This window comes from Camelus ferus, chromosome 24 (genome assembly GCF_009834535.1).
Source record: "Camelus ferus isolate YT-003-E chromosome 24, BCGSAC_Cfer_1.0, whole genome shotgun sequence".
Classification (NCBI taxonomy): Eukaryota; Metazoa; Chordata; class Mammalia; order Artiodactyla; family Camelidae; genus Camelus; species Camelus ferus.
The window spans coordinates 25365081-25379663 of record NC_045719.1 but is presented as its reverse complement, the minus strand read 5'-3'; positions in this window follow the sequence as shown (position 1 = coordinate 25379663).

Below are 14583 nucleotides of genomic sequence, written 5' to 3'. Positions count from 1 at the left end.
GACTGAGAAACCAGAGTAAAACTTTCTTCAGCAAACCGTTCCATTTGTGCCAGATGAACGAACGTCTGTCCACGTGCTCAGTTCTGAGAGATAAGTGTGTGTGAAAGCCGTCCTTCACCTAGCTTATTGGGAACACAAAGTTTCCTTTCAGTTGCAAAGTCCACTCCTTATATATATATATGGGGATGTACTAGCTCCAACTCGGTTTTACAGTGAAAACAGCAGGCACTTCAAACTGGCACTAGGAAACACACTGAGAAACCAGAGTAAAGGTTTCTCATGCAACCCGTTCCATGTGTGTTAGTTGAACAAACGTCTCTCCCCATTCTCAGTTCTGAGAAGTATGTGTGAGTTAAAGCCGTCCTTCACCTAGCTTGTTGGGAACACAAAGTTTGTTTTCAGTTGCAAACTACACTACATACTTATATATGGGGCGGTACTTGGCCCAACTCGGTTTTACAATGAAAACTGCAAGAACTTAAACTCGGAACTAGGAAACAGACTGAGAATCCAGAGTAAAAGTTTCTCCAGCAAACCCTTCCCTTTGTGCTAGATAAACGAAAGTCTCTCCACATGCTCAGTTCTGGGAGATAAGTGTGTGTGAAAACCGTCCTTCAACTACCTTGTTGGGAACATAAAGTTTCTTTTCAGTTGCAAACTACTCTCCATAAATATCTATGGGGAAGTACAACCTCCAACTCTGATTTACAGTGAAAGCTGCAGGAACTTCAAACCGGCACTAGGGAATAGACTGAGAAACCAGAGTAAAAGTTTCTCCTGCACCCGTACCCTTTGTGCTACATAAACGAACGTCTCTCCACATGCTCAGTTCTGAGAGATAAGTGTGTGTGAAAGCCGTCCTCAACTATCTTGTTGGGAACACAAAGTTCCTTTTCAGTTGCAAACTACGCTCCATAAATTTTTATGGGGAGTTTCTAGCTACAACATGTTTTTAAAGTGAAAAATGCAAGAACTTCAAACTGGTACTAGGAAACAGACTGAGAAACCAGAGTAAAATTTTCTCATGCAACGCATTCCCTTTTTGTTAGATGAACGAAAGTCTATGCACAAGCTAATTTCTGACAGATAAGTGTGTGTGAAAGCCGTCCTTCACCTAGATTGTTGGGAACACAAAGATTCTTTTGTGTTACAAACTACATTCCATACATATATATAGGGAGGTACAAGCTCCAACTCGGATTTACAGTGAAAATTGCAGGAATTTCATACCGGCACTTGAAAACAGTCTGAGATACCAGAGTAAAAGTTTCTCCAGCAACAATTTCCCTTTGTGCTAGATGAACGAACGTCTCTCCACATTCTCAGTTCTGAGAGATATTTGTGTGTGAAAGCCGTCCTTCACCTAGCTTGAAGGAAACACAAAGTTTCTTATCAGTTGATATTCCTCTCCATACATATATATGGGGTGGTACTAGCTCCAACTCGGTTTTACAGTGAAAACTGCAGGAACTTCAAACAGGCACTAGGAAACAGACTGAGAAAACAGAGTAAAGTTTCTCCAGCACCCCGTTCCCTTTGTGCTAGATGCACGAAATTCTCTCCACATGCTCAGTTCTGAAAAATAAGTGTGTGTGAATGTCGTCTTCCCCTACCTTTTTGGGAACACAACGTTTGTATTCAGTGGCAAATTACAACCTTGCATATCTATGGGGAGGTACAAGCTCCAACTCTTTTTTATAGTGAAAACAGCAGGAACTTCAACACGGCACTAGGAAATAGACTTAGAAACCATAGAAAAATTTTCTCCTGAAAATCATACGATTTGTGATAGATGAACGAAAGTCTATTCACATGCTCTTTTCTGAGAGATAATTCTGTGTGTAAGCGGTCCTTCAATTAGCTTGTTGGGAACACAAGGTTTCTTTTCAGTTGCAAACTACACTCCAAATATATCTATGGGGAGATACTAGCTCCAAATCGGTTTTACAGTGAAAACTGCAGGAACTTCAACCCGGCACTAGGAAACAGACTGAGAAACCAGAGTAAAAGTTTCCCGTGCAACCCATTCCCTTTGTGCTTCATGAACGAACGTCTCTACACATGCTCAGTTCTGAGAGGTAAGTATCTGTGAAAGCCGTCCTTCACATTTCCTATTGGGAACACAAAGGTTACTTTAAGTTGCAAACTCCACTCCATACATATATAAGGGTAGATACTAGCTCCAAATGGGTTTTAGAGTGAAAACTGCAGGAATTTCAAACCCGCTCTAGGAAACAGACTGAGAAACCAGAGTAAAAGTTTCTCTTGCAGACCGTTCCCTTTGTGCTAGATGAACGAACATCTCTTCACAAGCTATTTTATGAGAAATAAGTGTGTGTGAATGCTGTCCTTCACCTAGCTTGATGGGAACACAAGTTTCTTTTCAGTTGCAAAATACTCTCCATACATATATATGGGGAGGTCCTAGCTCAAGCTCGGTTTTACACCGAAAACTGCAGGAACTTGAAACCGGCACTAAGAAATAGACTGAGAAACCAGCGTTCAGTTTCTCTTGCAACCAAGTTCCCTTTGTGCTAGATGAATGTACGTCTCTCAACATGCTCAGTTGTGAAAGAAAAGTGTGTGAAAGCTGTCCTTCACCTAACTTGATGGGAACACAAGTTTCTTTTCAGTTGCAAACTGCACTCCATACATATATATGGGGAGGTACTAGCTCCAACTCTGTTTTACATTGAAAACAGCAGGAATTCAAACCGGCACTAGGAAACAGACTGAGAAACACAGTAGAAGTTTCTCCTGCAAACCGTTCCCTTTGTGCTAGATGAACGAACGTCTATCCACATGCTCAGTTCTGAGACATAAGTGTGTGTGAATACCGTACTTCACATAGCTTGTTCGGAACACAAAGTTTCCTTTCAGTTGCAAACTACACTCAATACATATATATGTGGAAATTCTAGGTCTATAAGTTTATAAAAGTGAAAAGTGTGGTAACTTCAAACCGGCACTAGGAAAGAGACTGAGAAACCAGAGTAAAAATTTCTCTTCCAAACCTTTCCTTTTGCGCTAGATGAATGAAAGTCTCTCCACATACTCAGTTCTCAGAGATAAGGGTGTGTGAAAGCCGTCCTTCACCTAGCTTGTTGGTAACACAAAGTTTCTTTTCATTTGCAAAATACACACCATATATATGTATGGTGAGGTACAAGCACCAGCTGGGTTTTACAATGAAAACTGCAGGAACTTCAAACCGGCACTAGGAAACAGAATGAGAATCCAGAATAAAATTTCTCCTGCAGCCTGTTAAATTTGTGCTAGATGAACGAACATCTCTCCACAAACTCAGTTCTCAAAGATAAGTGTTTTTGTAAGCTATTCTTGATCTAGCTTGTTAGGAACACAAAGTTTCTTTTCAGTTGCTAACTACACTCCATACATATATATACGGAGGTACTAGCTCCAACTCGGATTTACAGTAAAAACTGCAGGAACTTCAACCCGGAACTAGGAAACAGACTGAGAAACCAGAGTAAAATTTTCTTCAGCAAACCGTTCCATTTGTGCTAGATGAAAGAATTTCTCTCCACGTACTCAGTTCTGAGAGATAAGTGTGTGTGAAAGCCTTCCTTCACCTAGCTTATTGGGAACACAAAGTTTCCTTTCAGTTGCAAACTCCACTCCTTATATATATATATGGGGAGGTACTAGCTCCAAATCGGATTTACAGTGAAAACAGCAGGAACTTAAAACTGGCACTAGGAAACAGACTTACAAACCACAGTAAAAGTTTCTCATGTAAACCTATACCATTGTGATAGATGAACGAACGTCTCTCCACATGCTCAATTTTGAGAGATAATTGTGTGTGAAAGCGGTCCTTCACCTAGCTTGTTGGGAACACAAAGTTTCCTTTCAGTTGCAAAAACCACTTCATACATATATATGGGAAGCTACTAGCTCCAACTCTGTTTCACAGTGAAAATTGCAGGAACTTCAAACCGGCACTAGGAAACAGACTGAGAAACCAGAGTAAATGTTTCTCCTGCAACCCGTTCCCTTTGTGCTATATGAAAGAACGTCTCTCCACATGTTCAGTTCTGAGAGATAAGTGTGTGTGAAAGCCGTCCTTCACCTAGGTTGTTGGGAACACAAAGTATCCTTTTAGTTGCAAATTTCACTTCTTACATATATATGGGGAGGTACTAGCTCCAACTTGGTTTTACAGTGAAAACTGCAGGAACTTCAAACCGGCACTAGGAAACAGACTGAGAATCCAGAATAAAAGTTTCTCCTGCAGCCTGTTAATTTTGTGCTAGATGAACGAATATCTCTCCACATACTCAGTTCTCATAGATAAGAGTTTGTGTAAGCCATTCTTGATCTAGCTAGTTGGGAACACAAAGTTTCTTTTCAGTTGCAAACTACACTCCATACATAATTATACGGAGGTACTAGCTCCAACTCGGTTTTACAGTAAAAACTGCAGGTACTGCAAACCGGAACTATGAAACAGACTGAGAATCCTGAGTAAAACTTTCTTCAGCAAACCGTTCCATTTGTGCCAAATGAACGAACGTCTCTCCACGTGCTCAGTTCTGAGAGATAAGTGTGTGTGAAAGCCGTCCTGCACCAACCATATTGGGAACACAAAGTTTCCTTTCAGTTGCAAAGTCCACTCCTTATATATATATATGGGGATGTACTAGCTCCAACTTGGTTTTACAGTGAAAACAGCAGGAACTTCAAACTGGCATTAGGAAACAGACTGAGAATCTACCATAAAAATTTCTCCTGTAACCTGTTCCCTTTGTGCTAAATGAAAGAACGTCTCTTCACATGCTAAGTTCTGAGAGATACCTGTGTGTGAAAGCCGTTCTTCACATAGCTTGATGGGAACACAAAATTTCCTTTAATTTGCAAACTCCACTCCATGCATATATGTGGGGTGGTACTAGTTCCAACTTGGTTTTACAATGTAAACTGCAGGGACTTCAACCCGGCACTAGGAAACAGAATGAGAAACCAGATAATAGTTTCTCCTGAAGCCCGTTCCCTTTGTGCTAGAAGAACGAGTGTCTCTCCACATGCTCAGATCTGAGAGATAAGTATGTGTGAAAGCTTTTCTTTACCTAGCTTTATTGTAACACAAAGTTCCTTTTCAGTGGCAAACCCCAATACATAAATATATATGGGGATGTACTAGCTCGAACAAGGTGTTACAGTGAAAACAGCAGGAAATTCACACTGGCACTAGGAAACAGACTGAGAAACCACAGTAAACGTTTCACCAACATCCCTTTCCTTTTGTGCTAAATGAAACAACGTCTCTCAACATGCTCATTTCTGAGAGATAAGTGTGTGTGAAAACCGTCCTACACCTAGCTTGTAGGGAACACAAAGATTCTTTTCAGTTGCAACTACACTCAATAAATATATATGGGGAGGTGCTAACTCCAACATGATTTTACATTGAAAACTATAAGAAATTCAACCCGGCACTTGGAAACAGACTGAGAAACCAGAGTAAAAGTTCTCTTGCTGTCCGTTCCCTTTGTGCTAGATGAACGAAAATCTCTCCACAATCTCTGTTTTGAGAAATAAGTGTGTGTGAAATCCGTCCATCACCTAGCTTGTTGGGAACACATAGTTTCCTTTCAGTTGCAAACACCACTTCATACATATATATGGGAAGCTACTAGCTCCAAATCTGTTTCACAGTGAAATTTGCAGGAACTTCAAACCGGCACTAGGAAACAAACTGAGAAACCAGAGTAGAAATTTCCCCTGCAACCCGTTCCCTTTTTGCTAGATGAACGAACGTCTCTCCACATGTTCAGTTCTAAGAGGTAATTGTGTGTGAAAGCCGTCCTTCACATTTCCTATTGGGAACACAAAGGTTACTTTCAGTTGCATACTCCACTCCATGCATACATAAGGGAGGTACTAGCTCCATCTGGTTTTTACAGTGAAAACTGCAGGAATTTCACACCGGCACCAGGAAACAGACTGAGAAACAAGAGTAAAAGTTTCTACAGCAAACCGTTCCTTTTTTGCTAGATGAACGAACGTGTATTCACATGCTCAGTTCTGAGAGAAAACTGTGTGTGAAAGCCGTCCTTCACCTATCTTGTTGGGAACACAAAGTTTCCTTTTATTTGCCATCTCCACTCCATAAATATATATCGGGAGGTATTAGCTCCAACTCGTTTTTACAGTGAAAATTGCAGGAATTTCAAAACGGCACTAGGAAACAGACTGAGAAACCAGAGTAAAGTTTTTCCAGCAACCCGTTCCTTTTGTGCCAGGTGAACGAACGTCTCTCCACTTGCTCAGTTCTGAAAGATAAGTGTGCGTGAAAGCCGTCCTTCACCTAGGTTGTTGGGAACACAAAATTTCCTTTTAGATGCAAATTTCACTTCTTACATATATATGGGGAGGTACTAGCTCAAACCCGGTTTTACAGTGAAAATTTCAGGATATTCACACCGGCACTAGGAAACAGACCTTGAAACCAGACTAAAAGTTTCCCCTGCATCCCGTTCCCTTTGTGCTAAATGAAACAATGTCTCTCCACATGCTCAGTTCTGAGAGATAATTGTGTGTGAAAGCCGTCCTTCACCTAGCTTGTTGGGAACACAAAGTTTCCTTTAAGTTGCAAACTCCACTCCATACATATACATGGGGAGGTTCTAGCTCCAACTCGGTTTTACTGTGAAAACTGAAGGAACGTCAACACGGCACTAGGAAACAAACTGAGAAACCAGAGTAAATGTTTCTCCAGCAAACGTTCCATTTGTGCTAGATGAACGAGCGTCTCTCCACATGCTCAGTTCTGAGAGATAATTGTGTGTGAAAGCCGTCCTTCACCTATCTTGTTGGGAACACAAATTTTCCTTTCATTTGCCATCTCCACTCCATAAATATATATTGGGAGGTACTAGCTCCAACTCATATTTACAGTGAAAATTGCAGGAACTTCAAAACGGCACTAAGAAACAGACTGAGAATCTAGAGTAAAAATTTCTCAAGCAATCCTTTCACTTTTATGCTAGATGAACGAACGTCTCTCCACATGCTCTATTCTGAGAGATAAGTGTGTGTGAAAGCCGTCCTTCATATAGCTTGAAGGGAACACAAAGTTTTTTTTCACTTGCAAACTCCAATCCATGAATATATAACTGGAGGAAGAAGCTCCAACTCGGTTTTACAGTGAAACCTGCAGGAACTTCAAACCGGCACAAGGAAACAGACTAAGAAACCAGGGTAAAAGATTCTCCAGCAAACCGTTCCCTTTGTGCTAGATGAACGAAAATCTCTCCACAAGCTCTGTTGTGAGAAATAAGTGTGTGTGAATTCCGTCCATCACATAGCTTGTTGGGAACACAAAGTTCCCTTTCAGTTGCAAAAACCACTTCATACATATATAAGGGGAGGTACTAGATCCATCCGGGTTTTACAGAGAAAAATGCAGGAATTTCAAACCGGCTCTAGGGAACAGACTGAGAAAACTGAGTAAAAGTTTCTCTTGCAGTCCGTTCTCTTTGTGCTAGATGAACGAAAATTTCTCCACAAGCTCTGCTGTGAGAAATAAGTGAGTGTGAAATCTGTCCATCACCTAGCTTGTTGGGAACACAAAGTTTCCTTTCAGTTGCAAAAACCTCTTCATAGATATATATGGTAAGCTACTAGCTCCAACTCTGTTTCACAGTGAAAATTGCAGGAACTTCAAACTGGCACTAGGAAACAAACTGAGAAACCAGAGTAAAAGTTTCTCCTGCAACCCGTTCCATTTGTGATAGATGAACGAACGTCTCTCCACATGTTCAGTTCTGAGAGGTTAGTGTGTGTGAAAGCCGTCCTTCACATTTCCTATTGGGAACACAAAGGTTACTTTCAGTTGCAAAGTCCACTCCATACATATATAAGGGGAGGTACTAGCTCCATCTGGGTTTTACAGTGAAAACTGCAGGAATTTCAAACCGGCTCTAGGAAACAGACTGAGAAACCAGAGTAAAAGTTCTCTTGCAGTCCGTTCCCTTTGTGCTAGATGAACGAAAATCTCTCCAGAAGCTCTGTTGTGAGAAATAAGTGTGTGTGAAATCCGTTCATCACCTAGCTTGTTGGGAACACAAAGTTTCCTTTCAGTTGCAAACACCACTTCATATATATATATGGGAATCTACTAGCTCCAAATCTGTTTCACAGTGAAATTTGCAGGAACTTCAAACCGGCACTAGGAAACAAACTGAGAAACCAGAGTAAACGTTTCTCCAACATCCCTTTCCATTTGGCTAAATGAAACAACGTCTCTCAACATGCTCATTTCTGAGAGATAAGTGTGTGTGAAAACCGTCCTACACCTAGCTTGTAGGGAACACAAAGATTCTTTTCAGTTGCAACTACACTCAATAAATATATATGGGGAGGTGCTAACTCCAACATGATTTTACATTGAAAACTATAAGAAATTCAACCCGGCACTTGGAAACAGACTGAGAAACCAGAGTAAAAGTTCTCTTGCTGTCCGTTCCCTTTGTGCTAGATGAACGAAAATCTCTCCACAATCTCTGTTTTGAGAAATAAGTGTGTGTGAAATCCGTCCATCACCTAGCTTGTTGGGAACACATAGTTTCCTTTCAGTTGCAAACACCACTTCATACATATATATGGGAAGCTACTAGCTCCAAATCTGTTTCACAGTGAAATTTGCAGGAACTTCAAACCGGCACTAGGAAACAAACTGAGAAACCAGAGTAGAAATTTCCCCTGCAACCCGTTCCCTTTTTGCTAGATGAACGAACGTCTCTCCACATGTTCAGTTCTAAGAGGTAATTGTGTGTGAAAGCCGTCCTTCACATTTCCTATTGGGAACACAAAGTTTCCTTTCAGTTGCAAACTCCACTCCATACATATACATGGGGAGGTTCTAGCTCCAACTCGGTTTTACTGTGACAACTGAAGGAACTTCAACACGGCACTAGGAAACAGACTGAGAAACCAGAGTAAATATTTCTCCAGCAACAGTTCCATTTGTGCTAGATGAACGAACGTCTCTCCACATGCTCAGTTCTGAGAGATAATTGTGTGTGAAAGCCGTCCTTCACCTATCTTGATGGAACACAATGTTTCCTTTCATTTGCCATCTCAACTCCACATATAAATATCGGGGGGTACTAGCTCCAACTCGTATTTACAGTGAAAATTGCAGGAACTTCAAAACGGCACTAAGAAACAGACTGAGAATCTAGAGTAAAAATTTCTCAAGCAATCCTTTCACTTTTATGCTAGATGAACGAACGTCTCTCCACATGCTCTATTCTGAGAGATATGTGTGTGTGAAAGCCGTCCTTCATATAGCTTGATGGGAAAACAAAGTTATTTTTCACTTACAAACTCCAATCCATACATATATAAGGGGAGGTAGAAGCTCCAACTCAGTTTTACAGTGAAAACTGTAGGAAATTCACACCGGCACTAGGAAATAGACTGAGAAAACACAGTAAAATATTCTCCGACAGCTCTTTCCCTTTGTGCTAACTGAAACAACGTCTCTCAACATGCTCAGTTCTGAGAGATAGTGTGTGTGAAAGCCGTCCTTCACCTAGATTTTTGGGAACACAAAGATCCTTTTCAGTTGCAAAATACACTCCATACCCATATATAGGGAACTACTAACACCAACTGGGTTTCACTGTGAAAATTCCAGGAACTTCAATCCGGCACTAGGAAACAGACTGATAATCCAGAGTAAAAGTTTCTCCTGTAACCTGATACCATTGTGCTAGATGAACGATCGTCTCTCCACATGCTCAGTTTTGAGAGATATGTTTCTGTGAAAGCTGTACTTCACCTAGCATGAGAGGAAAACAAAGTTTCTTTTCAATTGCAAACTACACTCCATACATATATATAGGGAGGTACTAGCAACCAACTCGGTTTTACAGTGAATAATGCAGGAATATCAAACTGTCTATAGGAAACAGACTGAGAACCAGATTAAAAGATTCTCCAGCAAACCGTTCCCTTTGAGCTAGATGAACGATTGTTTCTCTACATGATAATTTCTGAGAGATAAGTGTGTGTGAAAGCCGTACTTCACCTAGCTTCTTGCGAACAGAAAGATTATTTTCACTTGCAAACAACACTTTATACATATATATGGGGAGGTACTAGCTCCAACTCGGTTTTACAGTGAAAAATGCAGGAACTTCACACGAGCACTAGGAAACAGACTGAGAAACCAGAGTAAATATTTCTACAACAACCCGTTCCCTTTGTGCTAGATGAACGAACGTCTCTCCACATGTTGATTTCTGAGAGGTAAGTATGTGTGAAAGCCGTCCTTCATATTTCATATTGGGAACACAAAGGTTACTTTCAGTTGCAAACTCCATTCCATAAATATATAAGGTGAGGTACTAGCTCCATCTGGGTTTTACAGTGAAAAATGCAGGAATTTCAAACCGGCTCTAGGAAACAGACTGAGAAACCAGAGTAAAAATTTCTCTTGCAGCCCGTTCCCTTTGTGCTAGATGAACGAAAATCACTCCACAAGCTCTGTTGTGAGAAATAAGTGTGTGTGAAATACGTCCATCACCTAGCTTGTTGGGAGCACAAAGTTTCCTTTCAGTTGCAAAAACCACTTCATACATATACATGGGAAGCTACTAGCTCCAACTCTGTTTCACAGTGAAAATTGCAGGAACTTCAAACCGGCACTAGGAAACAGACTGAGAAACCAGAGTAAAAGTTTCTTCTGCAACCAGTTCCCTTTGTGTTAGATGAACTAAAGTCTCTCCACATGCTCATTTCTGAGAGACAAGTGTGTGTGAAAGCGGTCCATCACCTAGATTGATGGGAACACAAAGAATCATTTCAGTTGCAAACAACACACCATATATATCTAAGGGGAGGTACTAGCTCCAACTCGGTTTTACAGTAAAAACTGCAGGAAATTCAAACTGGCTCTAGGAAACAGACTGAGAATCCAGAGTAAACGTTTCTACAGCAAACCGTTCCTTTTATGCTAGATGAACGAATGTGTATTCACATGCCCATTTCGGAGAGATAATTGTCTGTGAAAGCCGACATTCACCTATCTTGTTGGGAACACAAAGATTCCTTTCATTTGCCATCTCCACTCCATACATATATATCGGGAGGTATAAGCTCCAACTCGTTTTTACAGTGAAAATTGCAGGAACTTCAAAACGGCACTAGGAAACAGACTGAGAAACCAGAGTAAAAGTTTCTCCAGCAACACGTTCCCTTTGTGCTAGATGAACGAACGTCTCTCCACATGCTCTATTCTGAGAGATAAGTGTGTGTGAAAGCCGTCCTTCATATAGCTTGAAGGGAACACAAAGTTTTTTTTCACTTGCAAACTCCAATCCATGAATATATAACTGGAGGAAGAAGCTCCAACTCGGTTTTACAGTGAAACCTGCAGGAACTTCAAACCGGCACAAGGAAACAGACTAAGAAACCAGGGTAAAAGATTCTCCAGCAAACCGTTCCCTTTGTGCTAGATGAACGAAAATCTCTCCACAAGCTCTGTTGTGAGAAATAAGTGTGTGTGAATTCCGTCCATCACATAGCTTGTTGGGAACACAAAGTTCCCTTTCAGTTGCAAAAACCACTTCATACATATATAAGGGGAGGTACTAGATCCATCCGGGTTTTACAGAGAAAAATGCAGGAATTTCAAACCGGCTCTAGGGAACAGACTGAGAAAACTGAGTAAAAGTTTCTCTTGCAGTCCGTTCTCTTTGTGCTAGATGAACGAAAATTTCTCCACAAGCTCTGCTGTGAGAAATAAGTGAGTGTGAAATCTGTCCATCACCTAGCTTGTTGGGAACACAAAGTTTCCTTTCAGTTGCAAAAACCTCTTCATAGATATATATGGTAAGCTACTAGCTCCAACTCTGTTTCACAGTGAAAATTGCAGGAACTTCAAACTGGCACTAGGAAACAAACTGAGAAACCAGAGTAAAGTTTCTCCTGCAACCCGTTCCATTTGTGATAGATGAACGAACGTCTCTCCACATGTTCAGTTCTGAGAGGTTAGTGTGTGTGAAAGCCGTCCTTCACATTTCCTATTGGGAACACAAAGGTTACTTTCAGTTGCAAAGTCCACTCCATACATATATAAGGGGAGGTACTAGCTCCATCTGGGTTTTACAGTGAAAACTGCAGGAATTTCAAACCGGCTCTAGGAAACAGACTGAGAAACCAGAGTAAAAGTTCTCTTGCAGTCCGTTCCCTTTGTGCTAGATGAACGAAAATCTCTCCAGAAGCTCTGTTGTGAGAAATAAGTGTGTGTGAAATCCGTTCATCACCTAGCTTGTTGGGAACACAAAGTTTCCTTTCAGTTGCAAACACCACTTCATATATATATATGGGAATCTACTAGCTCCAAATCTGTTTCACAGTGAAATTTGCAGGAACTTCAAACCGGCACTAGGAAACAAACTGAGAAACCAGAGTAAACGTTTCTCCAACATCCCTTTCCATTTGGCTAAATGAAACAACGTCTCTCAACATGCTCATTTCTGAGAGATAAGTGTGTGTGAAAACCGTCCTACACCTAGCTTGTAGGGAACACAAAGATTCTTTTCAGTTGCAACTACACTCAATAAATATATATGGGGAGGTGCTAACTCCAACATGATTTTACATTGAAAACTATAAGAAATTCAACCCGGCACTTGGAAACAGACTGAGAAACCAGAGTAAAAGTTCTCTTGCTGTCCGTTCCCTTTGTGCTAGATGAACGAAAATCTCTCCACAATCTCTGTTTTGAGAAATAAGTGTGTGTGAAATCCGTCCATCACCTAGCTTGTTGGGAACACATAGTTTCCTTTCAGTTGCAAACACCACTTCATACATATATATGGGAAGCTACTAGCTCCAAATCTGTTTCACAGTGAAATTTGCAGGAACTTCAAACCGGCACTAGGAAACAAACTGAGAAACCAGAGTAGAAATTTCCCCTGCAACCCGTTCCCTTTTTGCTAGATGAACGAACGTCTCTCCACATGTTCAGTTCTAAGAGGTAATTGTGTGTGAAAGCCGTCCTTCACATTTCCTATTGGGAACACAAAGTTTCCTTTCAGTTGCAAACTCCACTCCATACATATACATGGGGAGGTTCTAGCTCCAACTCGGTTTTACTGTGACAACTGAAGGAACTTCAACACGGCACTAGGAAACAGACTGAGAAACCAGAGTAAATATTTCTCCAGCAACAGTTCCATTTGTGCTAGATGAACGAACGTCTCTCCACATGCTCAGTTCTGAGAGATAATTGTGTGTGAAAGCCGTCCTTCACCTATCTTGATGGAACACAATGTTTCCTTTCATTTGCCATCTCAACTCCACATATAAATATCGGGGGGTACTAGCTCCAACTCGTATTTACAGTGAAAATTGCAGGAACTTCAAAACGGCACTAAGAAACAGACTGAGAATCTAGAGTAAAAATTTCTCAAGCAATCCTTTCACTTTTATGCTAGATGAACGAACGTCTCTCCACATGCTCTATTCTGAGAGATATGTGTGTGTGAAAGCCGTCCTTCATATAGCTTGATGGGAAAACAAAGTTATTTTTCACTTACAAACTCCAATCCATACATATATAAGGGGAGGTAGAAGCTCCAACTCAGTTTTACAGTGAAAACTGTAGGAAATTCACACCGGCACTAGGAAATAGACTGAGAAAACACAGTAAAATATTCTCCGACAGCTCTTTCCCTTTGTGCTAACTGAAACAACGTCTCTCAACATGCTCAGTTCTGAGAGATAGTGTGTGTGAAAGCCGTCCTTCACCTAGATTTTTGGGAACACAAAGATCCTTTTCAGTTGCAAAATACACTCCATACCCATATATAGGGAACTACTAACACCAACTGGGTTTCACTGTGAAAATTCCAGGAACTTCAATCCGGCACTAGGAAACAGACTGATAATCCAGAGTAAAAGTTTCTCCTGTAACCTGATACCATTGTGCTAGATGAACGATCGTCTCTCCACATGCTCAGTTTTGAGAGATATGTTTCTGTGAAAGCTGTACTTCACCTAGCATGAGAGGAAAACAAAGTTTCTTTTCAATTGCAAACTACACTCCATACATATATATAGGGAGGTACTAGCAACCAACTCGGTTTTACAGTGAATAATGCAGGAATATCAAACTGTCTATAGGAAACAGACTGAGAACCAGATTAAAAGATTCTCCAGCAAACCGTTCCCTTTGAGCTAGATGAACGATTGTTTCTCTACATGATAATTTCTGAGAGATAAGTGTGTGTGAAAGCCGTACTTCACCTAGCTTCTTGCGAACAGAAAGATTATTTTCACTTGCAAACAACACTTTATACATATATATGGGGAGGTACTAGCTCCAACTCGGTTTTACAGTGAAAAATGCAGGAACTTCACACGAGCACTAGGAAACAGACTGAGAAACCAGAGTAAATATTTCTACAACAACCCGTTCCCTTTGTGCTAGATGAACGAACGTCTCTCCACATGTTGATTTCTGAGAGGTAAGTATGTGTGAAAGCCGTCCTTCATATTTCATATTGGGAACACAAAGGTTACTTTCAGTTGCAAACTCCATTC